Below are 12,425 nucleotides of genomic sequence, written 5' to 3' on the forward strand. Positions count from 1 at the left end.
CATTCTACTAGATCAGTTTCCACTTCATGGGCTTTTAAGAATGAAGCTTCAGTTGATCAGATTTGCAAAGCAGCAAAATGGTCTTCTTACATTTACTAAATTCTACCGTTTTGATGTATTTGCCTCTTTGGAAGCAGTTTTTCTTTCATATTGGCAAGAGTCCATGAGACCCACCCTTTTTATGGTGGTTATGTTTTTTTGTATAAAGCACAGTTATATTTCCAGTTCCTTTTTTTATGCTTTTTACTCCTTCTATCACCCCATCCAATTTATTATTTATCTGCAAAATCAACTATATTTAAGTATCGTTAGTCTTTCTAACAATACTTAAATATCTGTTTGAGATATAGGCAGGGATGTATACTTTTATCTGTTTGAGATATAGGCAGGGATGTAACCACAGGGATCCCATACATCTCAACAGAGACCAGGCCCACACATCTAGAGGGCCCACCTGTGATCAGTATTGGCATTGCTATAGGGGAGCCACCAAGTCCTTGGGTTCACCTGTATCATAGAGAGTCCTTTGTGTGTGTCCCTCCCCCACAAAACAGGACTGACAGTGTATAGAAAGTGCAGAGATTTGCCTTTACAAATATGGTGGCACAGTGTTGTTGCACAGAAATACCAGTGTCACCATATTTCTACAGGACTAACCCGGGGGGAGTGATGTCACAGAAGCAGCTTCTCTTCCTCCTATGTGGCCCCCCAGCTTAGCTTTTGTTGATTGCAAAAAGCCTGAAAGGGCACTAAAGACATTGGGATCCGCTCCACTGCCTTTTTACTTGGGTCTAGTAAGGCGCAGGTCACCCCTGGATATATGTTTTGTAGTTTACATAAAGAAATGGAGTGCAAGCTACAAATATAATACTGTGATTAATCTATTGCAGAACAGAAACATAAGCACACCTACATTTCAGACTGTTTTTTTTTTATTTAAATTATTGAACTTTTCAAGTACCCTTCTGCTGGTTAGAAACTAAATGTAATTAAAAAAATCAACTTGATATAATGTATTTATAAATTGCATTATCTATGGAAAAAATGTGTGTGTGTATACAAGGTAATGTATAAAAAAATATAATTTAAACATACATTTTTTATATATATATGCTTTATTACTTATATATATATATATATATATATATATATATATATATATATATATATATATATATATATATATATATATATTAATAAAAACATTTTTATATATATTTTAAAACCACATCCTAAAATGAAAATGGGAAGGATAAGGATTATAAATATTTCTGGTCCATATGGTTTTTATGTTTAATTTTTTTTTTAATGTTGATTGCTCAGAGTTTTTAAAGTACTTAAGTTTTATAGCAGTTTTCAAGCTATTACATTTGGGAGAGATTCATGATGAAAAGTTGGAGTTGTATGAATATGAAATGCAATAACAAGTGCGTTTTATGCTGTAATTAGGCAGTTATGAGAATAATCCGGGATGTGATTTGCAACCAGAGGGGCCAAATCACATCTCTAGAACATTTAATTTGAAAACATTTGCAGCGTGTAGTGTTTTGCAAAAAAAGCTAATTTAGGTATTTACATTCTGGATGATCCCATGCTGACTTCTTATTTAGGAGACTATATTTATCATTTGATGTGCAAGTAAAGTCCAATCATGCTGCATTTCAGTTTCCGTTCCTATAATAAGATATCTTATCTGAAATAGCAAACATGTTCCGTCTTGTCTTGCAGTAATTGTCACATTTACACTAGACAGTCTATGCCTATAATATTCATTATATAAAACAATGATACACACAGTCCGTAACAATAGTAAATATTGTAAATAGAAAAACAATAGTAAATTAGCGCTGCAGAATCTGTTGTTGCTCTACAAATAACCGATAAGAATAATAATAAATACAAAAGTAAAAAACAGAAATCAGTGGACTGAGTGAGAGCAGAGGGCACATGTGACATTGGGTCTTGATATTCATCTACAGTGTTAAAGGGACACTAAAGTCAAAATGAAACTTTCATGATTCAGATAGAGTAGCAATTTTAAACAATTTTCCAATTTACTTCCTTTAACAAAATGTGCACAGTCCTTTTTATATTTACACTTTTTGAGTCACCGGCTCCTACTGAGCATGTGCAAGAAATCACAGAATATACTTATGCATTTGTGATTGGTTGATAGCTGTCACATGATACAGGAGTAGTGGAAATAGACATAGCTTTGAAATGTGTCAGAAAAAAATCTACTACTCATTTGAAGTTCAGACTAAGTGCTATTGCATTGTCTTGTTATCATGCGTTTGTTGTTTATGCAAATCTACAACATAAGGCAAGGCAACATAATATTTAAAGGGACAATAAATAACTTAACGTTGTGATATGTAAAAAAAAAAAGAAAAAAACTGTAATATACTTTATTTTAGCCTCATTTCTTCTTTGTGAAGTAGAGTTTTCCAGTTCTGAGAACTGATAATGCAAATGGCAGGCTTCACAATACTAACCCTGCTACATATCTGTCCCTAATGGACTTCAGCAGAGATGATAACATTAGAGCTACAAAATATTGCAGTGTTTGCTAAGTTAATAACTGTGGCAAATTGTTTCTATTCCAGCAACAAGTCCAAATTAGCTCCTCCAAATATGGCAAGGGGTGGATGAGGTTTGGCTATTAGGAGATATTTTGTTGAGGTCTAACTGCATTCACAATATCTTCTAATGTGCACACTATATGATAGTTTAGTGCCAGACAATTCTTATAATTACAATCTATTCTCTCTCATCAGTAATCACTGGTTAACCTACTGTTTGGTGTTTGCTGAGCTGTCACTAGTTATAGTTTTAGGGCTTTTTTCCCAAATAATCTGCCCCTTTCCTTATTATATTGTATGCATGGAATCGCACGGAGCATATCGGATATTAACCCATGCAGACATGTAGAGTCCTGCTGCTGTACTTCTCACTAAAGATACATGGTATGTGATCAAGTTGTGTGGCACATGAGTTGTTTGCAAGACTCTTAGTTCAGCTATGTCTCTGTCATCATATTGCAAATGTCTTCTTTAGACTGGCTCCTAGATTTTAAAATCATATGTGTCAACGCCTTCTTATAGCTAAGCATAAGCACTCACCTAAGTCACTCTATTGGCACCAATAAGCTACCTTGTTTAAAATGATGTGCAGCTCATGTCTAAGACAAGAAACACCGTCTGCTTCATATCTTGCTGCTGCTATTAGTATGCTTAAGGTATTTTATTTTTTTACCCCCTGTAAACCTTTCTGTGGACTCTCATGGTTAAAAGCTTTAACATAATATAGCATATTAAATCTTATAAATTAGAATTCACACTTACTTGGAGTGGTGGCTTTAGATAAATGTGCATAACAATAGTGTACACCCCAAGCCTATTTCTTTCCCAGATGCAGAAAACTATATTTATTATGTATGCTGTGTTTTGCAGAAAATGTATTTAGTATATATTCTAAAAATAATGTATCTACAATCCTGTAATACTAACCTCCCCCTCCAAAGATAGAGTCAATCAGCCTAAGTAAGAGACAATTTTTTTTTAAAGTGCCATAAAACATGTTGAGATCTGTGCATATCCTAAGTAAACTAATTAACTAAAATTGTTTGCTTGAAAAAAATGTTTAAGAATTGATGGCAAGTATTTTAAAATAATTAAAAAAAAAATAAGTAAAATTGCTTACACAGCTATGCTGTCTGGAGAAGTCGGATCCACCCCCCTTATCAGTGTCTAGCATCAGAAACACAGCCATTGTATTTCAACTGAGTTCACAGCAGCTTATATGCTTCTAGGCATGCTCCAGCAGATAATGAGTGTTACAGTCTTGCATTCTACAAAATCAAAGGTGGATATAGATGCAGCCATAAAAGGAATTGTATGGAGGGTGTTAGAGCTGTACAATTCTGAAACTTAAAGGGTTAATAGCGAGGCACTGCAGTGTAAATTTGCAGGTAAAGTAATTAAAGTACATATTATTATATTTTGTCTCTATCCCAACTTGTTTTATGTCCCTTTAAGGCTTGATATGTGTCGACAACCTAAAATCAATAGATACTACTGAGGAGCCAAAATAGACCATTCAACCCACCATATCCTCTATTAAGGGTGTCAAGTATAATTTCCCTTATGAAAGCAACATGAGAGATGTGTGTGTGTGTGTGTGTATATATATATATATATATATATATATATATATATATATATATATATACACAGTATCATACAAAAGTGAGTACACCCCTCACATTTTTGTAAATATTTTATTATATCTTTTCATGTGACAACACTGAAGAAATGACACTTTGCTACAATGTAAAGTAGTGAGTGTACAGCCTGTATAACAGTGTAAATTTGTTGTCCCCTCAAAATAACTCAGCACACAGTCATTAATGTCTAAACCGTTAGCAACAAAAGTGAGTACACCCCTAAGTGGAAATATCCAAATTGGGCTCAAAGTGTCAATATTTTGTGTGGCCACCATTATTTTCCAGCAGTGCCTTAACCCTCTTGGGCATGGAGTTCACTAGAGCTTCACAGGTTGCCACTGGAGTCCTCTTCCACTCCTCCATGACGACATCACGGAGCTGGTAGATGTTAAGAGACCTTGCGCTCCCCCACCATCTGTTTGAGGATGCCCTACAGATGCTCAATAGGGTTTTAGGTCTGGAGACATGCTTGGCCAGTCCATCACTTTTACCCTCAGCTTCTTTAGCAAGGGAGTGGTCGTCTTGGAGGTGTGTTTGGGGTCGTTTCCCAGTGTCCGAAGGGAGGGGATCATGCTCTGGTTCAGTATGTCACAGTACATGTTGACATTCATGGTTCTCTCAATGAACTGTAGCTCCCCAGTGTCGGCAGCACTCATGCAGCCCAGACCATGACACTCCCACCACCATGCTTGACTGTAGGAAAGACACACTTGTCTTTGTACTCTTCACCTGGTTGCTGCCACACAAGCTTGACACCATCTGAACCAAGTTTTTCTTGGTCTCATCGAACCACAGGACATGGTTCCAGTAATCCATGTCCTTAGTCTGCTTGTCTTCAGCAAACTGCTTGTGGGCTTTCTTGTGCATCATCTTTAGAAGAGGCTTCCTTCTGGGATGACAGCCATGCAGACCCATTTGATGCAGTGTGCTGCGTATGGTCTGAGCACTGACAGGCTGACCTCCCACCCCTTCCACCTCTGCAGCAATGCTGGCAGCACTTATATGTCTATTTCCCAAAGACAACTTCTGTATATGACGCTGAGCTTGTGCACTCAACTTCTTTGGTCGACCATGGTGAGGCCTGTTCTGAGTGGAACCTGTCCTGTGAAACCGCTGTATGGTCTTGTCCACCGTGCTGCAGCTCAGTTTCAGGGTCTTGGAAATCTTCCTATAGCCTAGGCCATCTTTATGTAGAGCAATAAGTTCTTTTTTTCAGATCCTCAGAGAGTTCTTTGCCATGAGGTGCCATGTTGAACTTCCAGTGACCAGTATGAGAGAGTGTGAGAACGATAACACCAAATTTAACACACCTGCTCCCAATTCACACCTGAGACCTTGTAACACTAATGAGTCACATGACACCGGGGAGGGAAAATGGCTAATTGGGCCCAATTTGGACATTTCTACTTAGGGGTGTACTCACTTTTGTTGCCAATGGTTTAGACATTAATGGCTGTGTGTTGAGTTATTTTGAGGGGACAAATTTACAGTTATACAGGCTGTACACTCACTACTTTACATATACTACTTTACATATATGCAAAATAATAATAAATAAATAAATAATATTATTGGCAGTACTTAATCCATTTGTACCTGATGAAAGGACATTTAATTGACAGGTCTCTCTCTAATTTACAGAGCTTTATAACAACAATGTTGGTTGATCCATATTGCTTATTTATTTAACCATTTCTCTGCTCAGTACTTGTTGATAGTGCTGTAAGCATCTCCCAGTATCCCCACTTTTTATCCAGTCTCATATAGACGGTTGTCAAGAATTTATTTGTCAAAGGGTTTTTTCTTACTTATTGCAGAAATTAAAGACAGAAAGACATTTTCATTTGTTCCGTTTCAAAAGCACATCCATTCATCATGCAGCCAAACAATAAGTCTTCAAACCACTCTGTACCCGTTGGAAGAATTCCTTACTTTCTAAAATCAATATAAATCAGTGTCTTTATAAAAGAAGTATCAGATTAAGCTTGTTCAGAATCAAAATGTCTTGTTTTAGTCCGTCCAAACCTTGGCAGCATTCTGCTCAGTGAATTAGCTTTGAGCCACAAACCATAAATGTGCTTCTTTAGACTCAGTAACATAAAGGGACTGCGGATGGCAATTTGGTACAGGATAACATCTAGAATGCTTGATGTTAGTCGCCTCTGTTACTCTTCTTCCCATGATTTAAACATTTTGAAGGGAAAGGGCTTTTAGTTCTTAATTTCAAAACTTAATTTCAAAGATTATAGATTGGAAATTATCTACCTGAGAGAAAAAAAATTCTTATAGTAGTTTGTTTTATGAGCACGTTTTTTTGAAAATGATCTGCTTTGAGCAAATGCGTATGGAGATCTAAGTCCTACAATAAGACTTCAAAAAATGTTTTTTTTTTAACTTGGGTAGATGGTTATGTTCAGATGCATTTAATGTACTGAGAATGGAAGTCTATATTTTGAAAGATGTACAAAGAGAAGATACCAGAATACATAGATTCCATAGATTTCTACTTGGTCCAGGAAGCTCAACACATTTTGGGACCTCTGCTGGCGGCCAGAATCCATCATATTACTCTAGTGTGCTCCTCCTTGAATGCTCTCTATTAGGGCATGCTTTGTAAACACTGGAAAGGTGCATCACCAATTACTGGAGACGCTAGGTAGGTTCAGGAGCAGCAATGCGCAACTGGGAGCTAGCTGGTGATTGGTGAACACTCGTACGCACCACAGCAGAGCTGTTAAATAGCTCATCCCATCCCTCCCACTCCAGTCATTCTCTTTGCCTGCATTAGTGCTAGGAAGAGGTAAAGTGAGGTGTTAGGTTAGATTCTTCAATCAAGAGTTTGTTATTTTAAAGTGGTGCCAGAGAGTGCTACTTTGTTCTGGGGTGTAGCCGTAGTCCAAATCAGTCTCTACAGTAGAGATTTTTGGTGGCTTTAGAGCTATGGGAACTTGTGGAACATAATTCTCACTGCGCCTCCCATTTTCAGCTGCCCTATATCCTTCAGCCTGAGTTTCTTTCTGACTCAGCATGACTTTATCTTTCAGGCCAATGTGAGGGAGAGGACCTCTCAAGCTTGGGAAACTGCCTTCTGCCAGGCAATGTTTGAGGTAAGTGCTACCTTTTTCTGGGATTTAAGGAGTCTCAGGGTGGTTATCTTAGCACTATGGCACATAAGGGGTTAATAGAGCCTTTATGTGGGGACTGTGTTAGACTTTTCTGAATATAAAGTCTTGTTTGGGCAGTGATTTGGTGCAGGCACTGGGGCTGGAGGGAGGTTTGCTCATTTTATTGTCAATGGAGGGCTCAGGTGGTTTCACTTTAATTTATTCTATCTAGAGGGAAACTTAGTGTTGTAGCACGCCCACGAAGGGTGGGACTTCCTGTTTGTTTGGTGCCTCTGGTTGTAGCGTTATTTCCAAGCAGTTGCAGGCTTCGGTTGGGCTATACTGAGCTAGAGAAGCATGTAATCTCCTTTTCATGCGCTTTTAGCACAGATGCGGCTTTCATCCGGTCCTTTTGGCAGACTGCAGTAGAGGATAGTTTGCTTCTGGGATCATTAGCATTGGTTAAGGTAGGAGCACCTCAGCAGGTTGCTGTGGTGCAGAGGTTTACTTATTTATTATTTTTTCTGAGTGTTAATTTGCTATAGCAAAATTGGCTGTTTTTGTCTGAGAAAGAAAAACCGTTTGAATTTAAAGAGACAGTAACGTTTTTTGATATTTTTATTATTTTATTATTTTTTTATTTTATTTATTGCTTTTTTCAGTATTTTTTTTTTACTTAATAGTAATATTTTTGTGAAAATATGGATCAAGATGAGGTGCAAGGAGTTACATGTGCTTTATGTCTTGTTGCAAATGTGGAACTGCCCAACCCTTTCTGTCCTACATGTATTGAAAGGACTGTAAGTTCTAGGGATACAATTTTTACTGAGCCAATCTCCTCTCAGGCAGATGTTGTCCAAGAGTCTTCTGATGAGGGTCAATTTTTGCCGCAACTTTCTCCCCAAGCGTCCCAAAAATCAACGCCTCCACCAGCAGTGCCCTGCACTTCTGCTCTAGCTTCTGCTGGAGTTACTTTAAAGGACATAGCAGCGGTTATGTCCTCCACAATTTTGGATGCAGTTTCCTATAGCTGACGCTATTAAAGAAACTTGGCAAACGATTCCTAAGGTGGAAGGGGCTATCTCCACCTTAGCCAAGTGAACTACTATTCCTATTGATGATAGCTGTGCTTTTAAAAATCCCATGAACAAGAAGATGGAGGGTCTGCTTAAAAAGATTTATGTTCACCAGGGTCTGCTGTTGCAGCCGGCTACGTGCATTGCTACTGTCACTAGTGCTGCAGCTTATTGGTTTGATGCTCTGTCTGAGTCTCTTAAGTCTAAGACTTATTTGGAGGAGATCCAAGATAGGATTAAAGCTCTGAAGTTAGCCAATGCTTTTATTATGGATGCTTCTCTGCAAATTACTAAATTAGCAGCTAAGAGTTCAGGGTTATCTATCCTAGCCCGCAGAGCCTTGTGGTTAAAACCTTGGTCTGCGGACGTTTCATCTAAGTCTAAACTTCTAGCTACTCCTTACAAGGGAAAGACCTTGTTTGGACCTGGTTTGAAGAAATTATCTCTGACATCACTGGAGGTAACTCTCTGACATCACTGGAGGTAAGGGTCATCTCCTTCCTCAGGATAGGAGAAATAAGCAAAAAGGATGACAGAGTAATATTAGTTCCTTTCGCAGTTTCAAGGGCAATTCCTTCTCTTCCTCCTCCAAACAGGAAGGAAATTATTTGCAATCTAAGCCTACTTGGAGACCCAACCAGCCTTGGAACAAGGGTAAACAGTCCAAGAAGCATGCTGCTGACTCCAAAACAGCATGAAGGGCATGCCCCCGATCCGGGACCAGATCTGGTGTTGGGCAGACTTTCTTTCTTCGTTCAGGCTTGGGTGCGAGATGTTCAGGATCCCTGGGCTATAGAAATAGTGTCCCAGGGATACAAATTGGAGTTCAAAGATTTTCCTCCTCGAGGAAGATTTCTTCTTTCAAGATTATCTGCAAACCAGATTTCTTACATTGTGTAAGAGACCTCTCCTCCCTGGGAGTGATTATTCCCGTTCCTGTACAGGAACAAGGGCAGGGTTTTTATTCAAATCTGTTTGTAGTTCCCAAGAAGGAGGGAACTTTCAGACCTATTTTAGACCTCAAGAGTCTAAACAAGTTTCTCAGAGTTCCATCTTTCAAGATGGAAACTATTCGTACCATTCTTCCGTTGACCCAGGAGGGTCAATTTATGATGACAGTGGACTTTAAGGATGCATATCTACATGTTCTTATCCACAGAGACCATCACAAGTATCTAAGCTTTGCCTTTCTGGACAGACACTTTCAGTTTGTGGCTCTTCCTTTCGGACTGGCCACGGCACCCAGAATTTTCACATAGGTTCTGGGGTCTCTGCTGGCAGTTTTAAGACCGCGGGGCATTGCGGTGGTGCCTTATCTGGACGATATTCTAATCCAGGCGCCATCTTGTCAACAAGCAAGGTCCCATACCGACATTGTACTATCCTTCCTGAGAACTCACGGGTGGAAGGTAAATCTGGAAAAGAGTTCTTTAATCCCGAAAGCAAGGATGACTTTCTTGGGAACTGTAATCGATTCTATCTCCATGAAGATTTTTCTGACAGAGGTCAGAAAATCAAAGATTCTAGATACCTATCGAGCCCTTCAGTCCAATCCTTGGCCGTCAGTGGCCCAGTGCATGGAAGTAATCGGACTGATGGTGGCGGCAATGGACATCATTCCGTTTGCTCGGTTTCACCTCAGACCTCTGCAATTAAACATGCTCAGGCTGTGGAATGGAGATTATGCAGACTTGTCTCCTCAATTAACCCTGGAGCAGGAGACAAGGGACTCACTTCAATGGTGGTTGTCTCTGGATCATCTATCCCAGGGAACATGCTTTCGCAGACCATCCTGGGTGATGTGACAACAGATGCCAGTCTTCTAGGGTGGGGAGCTGTCTGGGGTCCTCTAAGGGCTCAGGGAGTGTGAACTCTGGCGGAGTCTGTTCTTCCTATAAACGTCCTGGAACTGAGAGCGATTTTCAATGCTCTTCTAGCCTGGCCTCAGTTGACTTCGGCCCAGTTCATCAGATTCCAGACGGACAATATAACGACAGTGGCTTAAATCAATCATCAGGGAGGAATGAGGAGTTCCTTAGCGATGACAGAGGTAGCCAAGATAATCCGGTGGGCGGAAGCCCATTCTTGTCATCTGTCAGAGATCCACATCCCAGGGGTGGACAACTGGGAGGTGGACTTTCTGAGCAGGCAGACTTTTCATCCGGGAGAGTGGGAACTCCATCCGGAAGTATTCTTCAACCTGATTCTCAAATGAGGTCGGCCGGAGTTAGATCTTATGTCATCTCGTCAGAATGCCAAGCTCCCGAGATACGGGTCAAGGTCCAGGGATCCTCAGGCGGAGCTGATAGATGCTCTAGCAGTTCCTTGGTCCTTCAGCCTAGCATATCTTTTCCTCCGTTTGCTATTCTTCCTCAAATCCAACAGGAGAAGGCATCAGTGATCCTCATTGGTCCGGCGTGGCCTTGCAGGATTTGGTATGCCGTCAGTTTCTCTGACTGCTTGGAGATTGAACGCTTAGTTCTATAAAAACGGGTTTTTTCTGATTCGGTCATAGAAACTTTGATTCAGGCGCGTAAGCCTGTAACTAGAAAGATTTACTATAAGATATGGCGTAAATATCTTTATTGGTGTGAATCCAAAGGCTACTAATTGAGTAGAGTTAGGATTCACAGAATTTTGTCTTTTCGCCAAGAAGGATTGGAGAAGGGATTATCGGCAATTTCCCTAAATTGTCAGATCTCTGCCTTATCTATTTTGTTACACAAACCTCTGGCTGATGTCCCAGATGTTCAATCTTTTTGTCAGGCCCTGGTTAGGATCAGGCCTGTGTTCAAACCAGTTACTCCTGAATTTAGTTCTTAAAGTTCTTCAAGGGGTTTTTCCGTTTGAACCTATGCATTCCTTAGATATTGAGTTGTTATCTTGGAAAGTTTTATTTCATGTTGCTATTTCTTCAGCTCGAAGAGTGTCTGAGCTTTCGGCGTTGCAATACAATTCGCCTTACCTTATTTTCCATTTGGATAAAGTTGTTTTACGTACTAAACTGGGGTTTCTTCCTAAGGTTGTTTCAGACAGGAACATTAATCAGGAGATTGTTGTTTCTTCCTTGTGTCCTAATCCTTCTTCTCAGAAGGAAAAACTTCTACATAATTTGGACGTAGTCCATGCTTTGAAGTTTTACTTACAAGTGACTAAAGACTTTTGTCAGTCTTCTTCTCTGTTTGTAGTTTTTTCTGGAAAGCGTAGGGGCCAGAAAGCTACGGCTACCTCTCTTTCTTTTTGGCTGAAGAGTATCATCCGCCTGGCATATGAGACTGCTGGACAGCAGCCTCCTGAAAGAATTACGGCTCATTCTACTATGGCTGTGGCTTCCTCATGGGCATTTAAAAACGATGCTTCTGTTGAACAGATTTGCAAGGCTGCAACTTGGTCTTCTCTTCACACTTTTTTCTAAATTTTATAAATTTGATACTTTTGCTTTACAAATTTGATACTTTTGCCTCGGCTGAGGCTGTTTTTGGGAGAAAGGTTCTTCAAGCAGTGGTGCCTTCCGTTTAGGTTCCCTGTCTTGTCCCTCTCTTATCATCTGTGTACTCTAGCTTTGGTATTGTTATCCCACAAGTAAGGATGATGATCCATGGACTCATCGTGTCTTTAAAAAGAAAAGAAAATTTATGCTTACCTGATAAATTTGTTTCTTTTTAGACACGATGAGTCCACGGCCTGCCCTGTTCTTTTAAGACAGGTTGTTATTTTTTGTAAACTTCAGACACCTCTGCACCTTGGCTTTTTCTTTCTCTTCCTAACTTCGGTCGAATGACTGCAATGGGAGGGAAGGGAGGAGCTATTTAACAGCTCTGCTGTGGTGCTCATTGCCTCCTCCTGCTGACCAGGAGGCGATATCCCACAAGTAAGGATGATGATCTGTGGACTCATCGTGTCTAAAAAGAAACAAATTTATCAGGTAAGCATAGATTTTCTTTTTTTACCTGCGCTCTAGTTCAGAGATCCTCACAATCTGGCTTGTTGGGGAGACCTGGGGACAGGCTTTAAAACCAG

The 12,425-nt window shown here is 39.8% G+C and overlaps 1 protein-coding gene across 1 annotated transcript in view; it reads left to right on the forward strand.

The window, feature by feature from the left end:
- The window catches only part of PATJ (PATJ crumbs cell polarity complex component), a gene marked incomplete in the record, with an annotated part of 974,742 nt that overhangs the window by 718,787 nt on the left and 243,530 nt on the right, over nt 1–12,425 (forward strand).

Source organism: Bombina bombina, chromosome 10, assembly GCF_027579735.1.
Source record: "Bombina bombina isolate aBomBom1 chromosome 10, aBomBom1.pri, whole genome shotgun sequence".
Taxonomy (NCBI): domain Eukaryota; kingdom Metazoa; phylum Chordata; class Amphibia; order Anura; family Bombinatoridae; genus Bombina; species Bombina bombina.